Genomic DNA, 13,554 nt, shown 5'->3' on the forward strand with positions numbered 1-13,554 from the left:
TCGCGAAAATATGGTTTCGCGAAAAAAAATGATATACAGTAAAACTCGGTTATAACGAAGTCAATGGTACCTCTGAAATTACTTCGCTACATGTGTATATCCGTATTAGGAATTCGTTAAATTTATTTAGTTGGGGATCCAAAATAACATCGCTATATCCATGAATTCGCAATATTCGTGTTCGTACTAAACGAGGTTTGCTGTACAGTTATTATTATTCGATGAGAAGTTCAATCAAACTGTTCCAAATATTCATTGCAGTGACAGGCCTGGTTTGCTACGAAACATTACAGGAAATTATCAGAGGAAGCTGATAATGTTAAAGAACAGAATCTTTCAAAAGACCTGATGGAACATGCACAGTAAGAAGAAACGTGTTATATTATACATGTATTCATTATCTTTGAAGAAAAAATGAAGCATTGTATTGCTTGATTTCAGAAGGGTTTCCCTTTTATTTATTATAAAATTGCCGATAGTATATGGAAAAACTGTTATTAAGCCCAAAGTCCATTCACTAATATAAATGATAATACAAACATCAGTTCAATTACCTATCATTTAAGCACGTTCGAGTGTCTCTGATGGATCGCATTTTCTCTGTAGACTGTAAATCTGTAATTTTGATTTAAAAATCCACATGTACTCCTCTAAAACCATTGTGCGGAAAAGACGAAAATCATATGTGCCAACTGTTTTGAGGTAGTTAAGATTTATTTGTTAATTTTTTTCTTACTTGCATGTGAAATTCCTACTAAGTAAAGATTGAGTAAAATCAGAGAGGTATGTTTTAATGTTCCTTTAGAATGTTTTACGAAAGAGCATTATAAATACTTGATTCCATGTTCGAAACCGACTCCAAAAAGACTTTAAAGATTCTGGAGGACCCTGTCACAATCTGGGGAATAACCAGCAATCCTTTGACCTTTGCGTACGCAAAATTTCATGTACGAGTTCGTGGCAAAGCCGGCAAGTCAGAAGAATCTTACAAAACTTGGTACAGCGGTCAAGCACCACACCTTATCCCTTGTATTAAGGTAACCAACCAATAATTTGTATAAAATCTTTAAAAAACCAATTTCGAGATAAATTTATCGAGTTATTGATTAAACATTTTAACAACCTTTTAACGAATAGTCAATGTTTTGCTCATGAACTTTAATTTCTTTATTGTCATTAATTTTTTCATCAATTTTTATAATTTTTTCAGTCTGTATTCAATAAACCAGGCAAAGTATTGACATCTCCACTGTCAAAATATGTCTTCAACTATGTAAGTATAATTACCATGTAAACGGTTCAGAATTGATACTCTGTAACAGTGTCCTCCCGATACATTCCTCCAAGTCAAAATTTGTGTTATCATGAGGATTTGCAGCATATGGCAACTTGAGGATTTGCAGCATATGGCAACTTGGGCTTTGTAAATATCTTCCCTAACTGTACCAATTCAAAAAAGGTGCATTTGAAGGAGCACTGACCGACTACATGGACGATTAACTTGACATAAACCCAGATATGCATGTTTAGTAGGGTTTTCTTCCTTGCAGTTTCTGTTCTTGACAATGCTGATCAGCTACAGCGCCTTTGTAACGACAAGTATTGGTACAACTTATTACGTCCGAGACATTGCAAGAATTTTTGAATATTACGTCTACTTCTGGGGATTTGGCGATTTACTGGAGGAATTTTTCAGTTGCTTTGTAAGTACATGCAGTGATTCACAGTCTCAAAATCTAAGATCATACATGCATGCAAAACAGATGTATAAAAAAAAAAATGATGGCACATCGTGTATTAATTTTTTTTACATCTACTGAAACTATACCTTAATTAAACCAAGGATTAAATTCCCAAGGATTAAAGTTTTCAAATATGTTGATGCCCCCCCATGGTTCGGGTTGTAGTTTCTTTGTCGTGTCCGTCCGTCTGTCTGTCTTTCTCTCTGTCTGTCTATTTGTCCGCAACAACTTTAACCTTGCCCATAACTCTTGATTTGGTGGTTCTATGACTTTCATTTTTCACAGTGTATTTCTTGTGATAAGACTTTTCTTTGGGTACCAACAGATTTTACCTTGACCCGCAGATTTACTTACTTATAAGAAAAAGAATTTAACCTTGGTCATAACTTTTAAATAGTAAGCGCTTGGGTCTCATGCTTTACATATCTTATCCTTGTATGAAGACCTTTCATTGGATACCAAGAACTTTGACATATACCTTGGAGTTAACCAACTTTAATTTTAAAACAAACCTTAACTATAATTTTTAAAAGGCTAAGGCTTTCATACTTTACAATGTACATATTTAAATCTTTGTGACAAGACCTTTCATTGGATATCAAGAACTTTGACCTTGACCTTGGAGTTTGACCTACTTTTTTAATACTTTAACCTTGACCTTAACTTTTAAATTGTTAGGGCTAGGGCTTTCATACTTATTTAATACTTTGCACAAGACCTTTCTTAAGATATCAACAACTTTAACCTTTGACCTATACCTTTCAAAAAGTTATCCTTGACCTTAACTTTTGAACAGATGGTGCAAGGGCTTTCATATTTCACAATCGTATTTCTTGTGAGAAGACCCACTTTGGGTATTGATATATTCTATTTTCATTTTAAATTTGTCGTTTTTGTTACACATAATGTAATATTTTTAATCTTCGCTATGTTGCTATACGGGGGCATCAGTGTTTCACAAACACATCGTGTTTTTTTTTTATTTCAGGGAATATTTGCGACTGCCATTGAAGGAAAATCCTACCGCAGTTACAGAACTATTGTAAAGCGTTACTTAAACAATTTTTGGAATCAAGTTGACATTCTGTCCTATGACTTGTTGATCACTGCCCTGTTTGTACGACACTTTTACCCATCCGAAACCTTCACGATATCTCGAAGGATGTTTTCCCTGTCGTTACTTATCATGTATCTCCGTTTTCTAGAAGCATTTCTTATGATTAGATCACTGGGCCCTACTCTGATCATGATAAAAGAAATGGTAAGAGGAAATTTTTGTACTGTTTAAAAATTTGAACACACAATCATTTACACATATAATTAGGAAAATCATTCTGCAAAGTAATGCATGACTTGGATTACATCCCATTCAATCAAGGGTTTTGTTTCTCGAAATGAATCCTTTTGGTGCCATATTCCCTGTAAGCTTCATTAAATAAGACAAACTCTGTGCATTTTTGACTTTAACAACGTTTTCTCAGAAGGACACCAATTATATTCAAATTTTAGCATTGCACCCGTGCGCATGTGAATACATGTCCGTTATGATCATATCATCTTGTCTACACTATCTACACATTTTAATATACAATATATTAAAGCATTCAGTCCAAAAGTATGAAAAATCACTCTTTCAAGTGTATTTTTCATTTCACTCGTTCCAAATGCACGCACGTGCGTGCACGTGCATGACGACCATACCTTCTTGTAGGAGTACCTTACAACTATCTATATTCTAAATCCCATCCTGTTTGGTTGAAAAACAAGGGAGTTATAGCCATTTCAAGTTTAAGCCAATCAGATTGCAGCACACGTGCATGCGCGTGATTTCATGATTTATTTCTATATCATATTGTAGGATATCATAATGCATGACAATGTTTTAAATTTCATGCATTTTGTCAAAAAACAAAGTAGATATAGCCATTTAAAGTTTCAGCCAATCAGATTGCAGCGCGCAGGTATGCGCATGATTTCATGAAAATTCTTATATATTATACTGTAGATCTTCATAATGTAGGTCTATGTTCAAAATTTCAAAGGATTATGACAAGAAACAAGAAAAATATTGAGACTTTAGTTTCAGCCAATCAGAGCGAAGCACACGTGCATGCGCGTGCGATTTTGCTATTTTGACCATGTCATCTTGTGCATACTACTAATATATACTTATAAAATGAGTTTCAAAGCATTTTATCAATAATTTTAATAGTTACGTCTGTATCAATTATATTGGACATTTCTCGTGTTGCACGTGCGAGCTCTTGCAAGCACATGTACATGCACATGCTTTCATGAAAAATCTTATATTACAGGCTGTAGATCTCCCTAATGTATGACTATGTTCAAAATTTCAAATGATTTTATCAAAAAACAAAAAAGATATTGAGACTTTAGTTTCAGCCAATCAGAGCGAAGCACACGTGCATGCGCGTGCGATCTTGCTATTTTGACCATGTCATCTTGTGCATTCTACTAATATATCCTTACATTATAAGTTTCAAAACATTTCGTCACAAAATAGAGAAGTTACGGTTATATCCATTATATATTGGTCATTTTAAGTTTTGCACGTGCGCGCTCTTGCAAGCACGTGCGCGCAAAATGACCTTGATTCCGCAAATCTACATAACATGCCTACTTACCCTAAAAAGGTTTCACTTAAGTCGGATGTGTAGTTTACAAGATCACTCGCGGACAAAATTTTCCCAGGAAGAAAAATAATAAGAACTAGATGCGTTCTTGTTGCTGGTGCAACAAGTAGGTCTTCCGACCGACTTCTCTTTAGCGTTCTATGCTGCGTCATCCCATGAAATAGATTTCATAATATATTTTTTTCGTTTACGTTGATTTACAGTAGTTTCTCAACACCAATTATTTCACAAAATATCTCCAAATATAGCTTTTAAAAATCGGCAAAATTTCCCACACATGTTATAAAAGAGTGAAAAGTAATTTGCAACTGAAAAAAGACAAAAACAAAGAAAAAATTTTGGGAACGCCCCGAGCGGGATTCGAACCCCCGACAGTAAGACAAAGTTTGGTTCGGTCATATCTTTGCAATAAACGCACGCATGAAAAAAATGAAAACATATATAGATGTCTTTGAAGACGCTCTATAAACCCTGTAAATCCGAAAGAAAAATATTGAAAAACAAAAAAGTTGAAAAATTAGACTTTTTGAATTCACTTCCGTTTGCGACCGGAAGTAGAAACGACAAAAAATGAAGGACGTTCGGCACATCTACATGTAATGCTCTTTCATGTCCATGAATTTCAATGTCATATCTTTAGCCGTTTTTGAGAAAATTAGGTGACAAAAATCCATTTAAAAAATACAAATTTCCCCAAAAATCGCGAACGGAAGCGAATTTAAAAAAAATGAAAAACACGTCTGGAGATATTAACCTGATGCATCTGTCCTATAAAAATCTTTGAAATCCGTACATTCACAGCTGAGATATCGCCCTAACTATGAAAAAAGAATAATAATAATAGGAAACCGACGAATAACAATAAGGTCTTCCGAAGAAAGTCGGAAGACCTTAACTAGAAAGTCTGCTATTGCAAGCAATAGCATATGTCGCCCCGTATTAGACAAGACTTTCATTTTTATCATCACTAAAACAAAAGTCCATAAGCTAAGTTTGAAAACCTTTGAGTTATATCAGTCCTTTCCATTGGAAACGGAAGACCTTAATTCGGTACATCCCTCTCATTATTTTTAGAATCGGTAGGAGAAGAAAGTAGTGCAGGAAAATTACAAGTTCCTCAATCTGCAGACTTGCATTAACGAAATCTGGCAGATGTACTGAACTGAGCCTCATACTTGTTAATTGGCAGTATCTTTCCTATCATAAAAGCTTGGGAAATGTAATTTATGAAGAAGATCAGCCGAATTATTTTGTGTATTGTAACGCCAGTGGGAACTCTGAAATTTCCCTCTTTCACTTTCATTTTAGAGGTTCTACCGAAAAACGAATCTGACATGCCACCATCAATTCGAGCATTTCTGCATTGCAGAGAGCTGATGTGTGTTATGAGATGATAAATCATGTGTGAACTTTCTCAGTTTAGCGGAATCATGAACATTTTCGGCGAGATGAATGTTTTGTATACAGTGGTGATCAAGGCTTTGCGAACCATCAGGAGCGGATCAAAGAATTTATGAATGAATAAAAACTATGGAAATGACGTACCAATTTTTTAATTTATACTTGCACTATCTAATGAAATGAATAATACATGTATACAAGTGATAGATATACAAGAAAACGCGAAATGATAATAAATGCAGCTGACAATCGTTATTTTTTTTTATATAGATAAAATAAAATATTTATAAATTCAAGAGACAAAACAGAAGGAGAATGAATGATGGCAAAATATCACATGACGGGAACTGAATTTTATGAATGAAGATTTTAAAAAGTTACTTGTAAGTTGTATATGTTATATCTGTGTATTCTACTTGGCTGTGTGCTTCAAAAAAAGGGGGGGTGTCGTCTTGAACATAGTAAATAGCCATAACGTTTGAACGGTAAGTACTAGGGCTTTCGTATTTCAAATATGTAATCCTTGTGAAAAGAACTTTTATTGGATACGACGAACTTTGACCCTTTGACCTAGACCTTGGAGAACACATGTGTACATCTGAATCTTTTTTTCTGTTTCGTTTCTATGGCAACCGTGAGCGACTCATTACAATTATTTTGAAAGTAGAAATCACTTTGACACATTGCAAGGAATAAACATTGAAAGTTTCAAAACGATTGCCTGAGTAGTTATTGAGAAAATCGAAATTAAAGAATTTTTACTTTCACCTGGTTTCCATGGCAATAATCGATTATATGAAAATTTTAAATACGAGTTGCAGAACTACAGATACTAATCCTTAAAATAAGAAAAGTTTCATGACGAACGTTTAAGGGACCAGAGAGAACACTCTCGGACAAAATTTGTCGCTTTTTACAGGTTTCCATGGCAACGGTAGACATATTGGAACTGAACGACCTCACTGCACAACTACAACCAGTGATCGTCCTTTGAGGAAAGTTTCAGGAAGATTGTCCCAGCCATCTCCGAGAAACAGCCTGGATAAAAAAAACATGCGTACAATATCAATATGTCGTCCCCGACTTCGTTCGGGGCGACATAATAAGAATAATAATAATAAGAAACAGAGTAAAAACAATATGTTCCCCAACTTCGTTTGGGGAACATAATAATAATAATATACACACTTTATTTACTAAAATCTCGTCTCAATTGAACCATTGAAGTTTTTCTACCGGTCCTTTCGCCATCGCGGCGTCAAAGACTTTACCTGCACACTTGGGTATGGCACAATGGGTTTTCCCCCCGCGAAGTCTATTTATGAGAAAAAAAAATTAATATTTTTTAGTGTTTAAGGAAACGTTGAACCTACGTTTGCAAAAGTTCTTAGACATTCAAAGATATTTAATTCCTTCTTTATCAAATCAAGAAACTGGTTATACGTAAAATCAGCAAATAGGGGCCTTTACTTATGCCATGAATATCACAGAAAAAGATAGAAAGAAAGACAAAGAAATTTAAAAAATCGACTTTTAATCCCCTTTTCTGTGACGACCGGAAGAATTGACGACGGAAAAAATGTTGTTCGACACATCTTCAAGTCCAGATCTATGATATCTGACACAGTAAACTTTCATATCTTCAGCTGTTCTGGAGAAATGGACCGGACAAAGGTCATTTCCAAAAGTTGGTCAATACGAAAATAGTAAGAATACTAGAAACTCTTGTTGCTACAGCAACAAATAAGGTCTTCCGTTCTCCTCTTTTATCTGTAAGAAGAATTTTTTTGTATTTAAAAAAAAACAAAATGCAAAAAAAAAAAAAAAAAATATCAATTCCTCCATCTGGTCTCGATCCCAAAACCATTAGTATGAAAGTCGGACACGCTAACCACTGAGCCACCAACTTCCACAACATTTCAGGTATTCTGTAAGCTTATTATTTTAAGGTTGAAGGAAATAGTTTCGAAGTGAAAGAAATAGTTTCGTAGTAAAGTACCGGTCAAATTTCTTAAAAAACTAAGATATTCCCTGTTTGATGTGATATTGTATGTAGGAAAATGATTAGAATAATTATGGGACACATTTGTAGTGAAGCAATGGCACTTAGCATAAACAGAGTTGTAAAGCGAAACTAATACACGTGGTCAGTTACAGAGGAAATTCAAAATCCCAGAAAAACAGTGAGTCATGGGCATTTTTTCAAAAGCATATCGTATCAAGCGGGGTAACTGCAATTGACCTATCTCAATTGCGCGGAAATTTAATTGATATGAAAAATCGTCATTTCCGAGTTTCAGCCGATTCATATTTAAATCTAAATAAAATTAAAATAAATTCCATACACCTAAGAAAGCAAGAATACTTGGTATTAAAATGTCGTAATGGAGCAGGAGAATCGAATGATATTAACAATAATTGCAGAAATAGCCAATACGAGTTTTAATTAATTTTTATGCCAAGCAATAACTTAATTTCAGACAGAAAAAAAATGCAGATTTTGCCGATATTCACTAGAATTTCAAAATACTTCAGAGACTCACCTTAAAACTCTCAGGACACCTTCTTTCAGGTCTCTTCTTTCTTTTATTACAAATCTTATGCCGATATTTCGTTTCGTTTGACTTGTAGACATTTTCTCTAAGTTGGTGTTGATTGTTTTGTTTTTTTTTTAGAGAAAGGAGGGGATATTTTATAAGCATTTGTTAGAGTAAGAGTTGCAAATACCTCCACGACCGTCAGCTTGATTGTGACCTTTGGGTCAATGGGGCCAAAGAACAAGGTCATTTATCAAGGTCAAAGGTCAAGGTCATCAGAGAGAGAGAGAGAGAGAGAGAGAGAGAGAGAGAGAGAGAGAGAGAGAGAGAGAGAGAGAGAGAGAGAGTAAATTTGAGATAAACACTTGAAGCTGAATCTAGATAAAGGTAATGAATATTCCTTAATTACTTTTTGAGTAAGGGTCAAAGGTCTCATTTTGAGGTTTCTCTATACATTTGCAGTCTGAATAACATGTCCCAAAATCATTTCAAATACTCTTTTTACAAAAGATATTTATGGGATAGAAAGAAACTCAATTTATGCAGTTTTTCTCTCATAACCGGAAGTCGTCGTTTTTGTTTCCAATGGGACTGACATATTTCGAAACTACTTGTAAGATGCTATAAGGTAATACTTAGAAAAAATCCTTAAAGAAAAGTTTAAATTTTTTATTTATTTGATCACTTCCTGTGACAACCGGAAGTGACGGCGGACAATCTTAAACTCAAAGGATTTGTCTACTCGTCAAGTTCTACCATCCCTATTAGTTTGGTGTCTTAATCTCTTACCGTTAACGAGATCTAGCAATGATAACTTCTGATTTTGAGGACATGAAGTCACGCGACCGGAAGTGAATTTTACTGAGATATTAGACATTACTGTAGACATTTGCAGTCTGAATAACATATCCAAAAATCATTACAAATACTTTAACTATAAGAAATATTTATGGGAAAGAAAAATACTCAAATTATGTAGTTTTTCTCTTATAACCGGAAGTTGTCGTTTCAGTTTCCGGTGGGACTGATATATTTCAAAAATACAAATAAGATGTTATAATGTGATGCAAAATATGTTTCATGAAAGAAAAGTTAAAAATTTAGATTTTTTGGATCACTTCCTGTGACGACCGGAAGTGACTGCTGACAATCTTATCCCAAATGATTTTGCGTACTTTTCATGATCTACCATTTATATAAGTTTGGTGTCTTAATCTCTTACCGTTTACGAGATCTAGCTATGATAACTTTTCATTTTGAGGACAGGAAATCACGCGACCGGAAGTGAATTTTACAAAGATATTTGACGTTACTGTAGTCATTTGCAGTCTGAATAACATATCCAAAAATCATTACAAATACTTTATCTATAAAAAATATTTATGGGAAAGAAAAATACTGAAAATATGCAGTTTTTCTCTCATAACCGGAAGTTGTCGTTTTTGTTTCCGGTGAGACTGATATATTTCGAAACTACAAACAAGATGCTATAATGTGATGCAAAAAAGTTTCAAAAAATAAAAAGTTGAAATTTTCGATTTCTTTGATCACTTCCTGTGACGACCGGAAGTGACGGCGCACGATGTTAACCCGATTGGTTTTGCCTACTTATCAAGATCTATTACTCATATAAGTTTGGTGTCTTCATCTTTTACCGTTTCTGAGATATGACTCGGACAAAACTTTTTTGAAAAAAGCGGAAATCGGACATAACTGACGACCGGAAGTGAATTTTGAAAAAATGAAAAAAACGCCTGAGCGTATTTTCATTCTCTATCATCCCTGAAAATTTCAGGAAAATCCGTCCAGCCATCTCTGAGAAATCCGATTTACAAGAAAAGGGGAAAAAAAAATATATTGGTATACACAAAGGGATATTTTATTGATAAGGTTAACATCTACTTATTTTGTGAAGTGATGCTTTTTATGTCAATCTTTTATTTTATTTTTTCGTAAAACACTTTATTTCTGTGAATTCTTAGCTCTTCCAAAGATGAAATTGCAATTCAGTGAAAAAGAAAGCACCGTAAGGTTTGAAACGGTGCTAATCGCCAGAGTTCCGCAATTCAGTCATCTTTCTGAAATAATTCTATGAAAATCATCCTGTATTTAGAACTTACAGTGTACCATTTAATATATATATACATTTTCTTCCAATGCAGGAAATTCCGGACCCTGTGCCGAGGACTGTACAATAACTAACTTTACGGTGTCTTCCCACGGCTCCGGAGACAGATGTCCACAGGAGGACTGGACAGTGGGTGCCGTGTCTGCTCTGTACATGCTCTTCTCAAACCTGCTGCTTGTTAATCTGGTCATTGCTATGTTCAGGTAATGATCTGCTGCTTTGTACAGGCCATCATTAAAAAAATGCTTGATATCCCTGAACCGACCGACTGACACAAACGGCCCGCTCAAAACTCAGCCCTCAGGACAAACATATGCTATGCAATCCAGGAAGTAAATTTTGGAAACTCATTAAGGTCAAGATGTAGTAAATGAATTTAGACTAGTTTTGTGCTAGATCCAATATGACGTCATAATTACTTTCAACATTTTTTTCCGTACTTAACGGCTCTTATAGAATTATATAGAAAATAAATTATTTTCATGGAATAGAATTTGAATCACATGAAAAGTAGTCCCGTTACATATATTAGATTTGACATAATTTTAAAGAATAGGCTAAGAACATACAAATTATCGTTTTCTGAAAGATTGTATGCAATTTGGATACACTTTGTCTGATATGGAAAATAAATCCCATATTTACGACAAGTTTTTTTTTTAATTTTTTTTTCAATTCAGTTTAAAATATGATTTTTCCTTCTGTTTACTTACAAATTATGCTCCGAAAGTAAAATAATCATCAAAAGAATTTATTTCTTAAATTTAATAAATTGTAAACACCGTTCAGTTACTAGATCTTGACCTAAATGTAGAAATTTTGTGGGGGCAATTTTCATACCTCCCTACCGGTGTTCAAGGTTGATGTTCAAGGTTCTAAGTTTTCCATCATACCTAAGTTCCTTAAAACTTTGGCATATAAATAGGGCTTATGATTTAAGCAGTGAAAGCCCCTTTAGCTCACCATGACAGACTAGAGGCCCTTGTTTTTCAAGGTATCATTAGAAAAACAGATGGTTTACACTTATGTATGTATAACATAAAATACACACCCTTGGATTTTCGCCGAACCGTGAATAACAAGAAAATGTTTCTAAAACACGTATGCCCCCTCCCCCAGATAATTAGAATTTTTCTACCTCACAGGGTGAAACTCTATCCAAAATGGCTCGATCGTACCCAAAACAGACCTTAACCTAGATATTCTTAAAACTTTATACCAAATTTTATTTCAATGTGAAAAGAAAACAAACGGAAACTGCAAATAATTGGATTTTTTTAAGTCCAAGTACATGTATCAAAACTCTGTCCATTCACTTCATATAGAACATGTAGAATGCGTCTGGAAATTATCATTCCATGTTTACAGTATTTATAAAAAGTAAATTTATTTCGATTATCTTAAAAGCAATAGTAAACAAAAATACTAACAACACTTGTTTTGTGCAGCTCTACCTACGAACGAGTGACGGCTAATGCTGAGAATCTATGGCGATTTGAACGATACACCGTGATCATGAACTACAAATACAGAGTCCCCTCTCCGGTAAATTTGGTGTACACGGTGTACAGGATATACCGATGTATCAAGAGTGGATCCTGTAGGAAGTATCGTTTGTGCTGTTGTTGTGCGTACGGGGGACCTAACAAAAACAGTGAGTGAATCACCACTAATTTTTTTATTAAAGAAAAGGTTAATGATAATGTACGATTGATTGATTGTTTTGACCAGTTCCGAATAATTATTAATTTTTAAGAGCTGATAATTATTACATTCAAAGGTGTAAAAATAAATTGATACCTATGGTAAGAAGGCTTATGTATGAGTGTTTGAATTATGCTAAGTTTTGATTTTTTGCTGTCACTTCAGTTTCATTGTGGTACTTGAAAGAGTCGATATACTTTTACAATGCAACAAATGTGAATTACCACTATGCGTACGTCTGCAGAAAAACCTCTGTAGAGACATCAAATTTTTACATAAAGCAACATTCCAGGTATCAAAAGTAAGTTTGATATGTACTCTAACAAATACTAAAAACTTGTCTAAAGTAAATATTAAGAACACTGGAAGATATCGGAATATTTACGTGTTGTCATTTTACCAGTTCCGAATACCCATTTTAAACACTATTGCAAATTCATTCTTCGTTGTTTTCTTCATTGTATATTTGACTTATTATACCCCGCTTGAAAAGCAGTGAGAAGGGGTAGATAGTCATGAGATGTTTGTCCATCCATCCTCTGTATGTCCGTCCGTCTGTATGAAAAGCTTTGGGGTACCCATTTCTTATCCACAACTCCTCTTCTACTACTGAATGAAATTAAATAAGGGGCTTAGGCTTCAAATAATTTAATGAGGCTTTCACAGAATCTTTGTTAAATAGTTCCAAAGTGCACCTTCTATTTTATTTTTTGATCTGGTTTATAATTTGGGCTCCCTTAGCATTACATGGATACTGCCACTCTTTCTAATATTGAAGGGTATATCCATCTCTCATCCACAATTCCTCCATTCCACTGAATAAGATTTAATGATACTTTCATAGATTCTTTATTATATTGTGCCATTGTGTATGTGACTTCTTATTTTACTTTTTGATCTGACACTTGTTTCGGGTCTCCCAGAGCAAAACATGGACTTTGTCATACAATAATCATATAGGAGGCGTGGGGTATCATTAAAGTGAGCTAGGAGGCGTGGGGTATCATTAAAGTGAGCTCAGTGTTCACAGTGCCCCTAGTTTCTCTTTATTTCTTTGGAAATACAAATAACTTATTGGTAAGCAATTAATTTAACTTTTCTTAGGCATGCCAATGGATAATGTGTGGGGCATATATTTTTTAATTCAGGGTTGAATTGAATGGATACCGCTGGGGGTATTCGGAACTCGTCGGCTTATTCATAACTGGTAAAATGAATACCTACGTTAACTTGCGAAATAAATTTCTTGGGGAAAAGACTGAACTTTTATGAAACAATATTTAATTCCACAAGTCATTGAACTACCTTGACAAAAAACTAAGATTTTAAAATAATGCCTTGTATATTTATAGCACCGCCAAATCCGTTTCTTATTCGGAACTGGTCAA

At 34.3% G+C, this 13,554-nt stretch overlaps 1 pseudogene; it reads left to right on the forward strand.

Moving 5' to 3' along the window:
• The first annotated feature begins 293 nt into the window (after positions 1 to 293).
• LOC134262287 (transient receptor potential cation channel subfamily M member 4-like) lies at positions 294 to 3,030 on the forward strand (annotated as a pseudogene).
• The last annotated feature ends 10,524 nt before the right edge of the window (positions 3,031 to 13,554 follow it).

The sequence above is a fragment of the Saccostrea cucullata genome, unplaced genomic scaffold (assembly GCF_032062105.1).
Source record: "Saccostrea cucullata isolate Sc308-1 unplaced genomic scaffold, CSIRO_AGI_Scuc_v1 ctg17308, whole genome shotgun sequence".
Classification (NCBI taxonomy): Eukaryota; Metazoa; Mollusca; class Bivalvia; order Ostreida; family Ostreidae; genus Saccostrea; species Saccostrea cuccullata.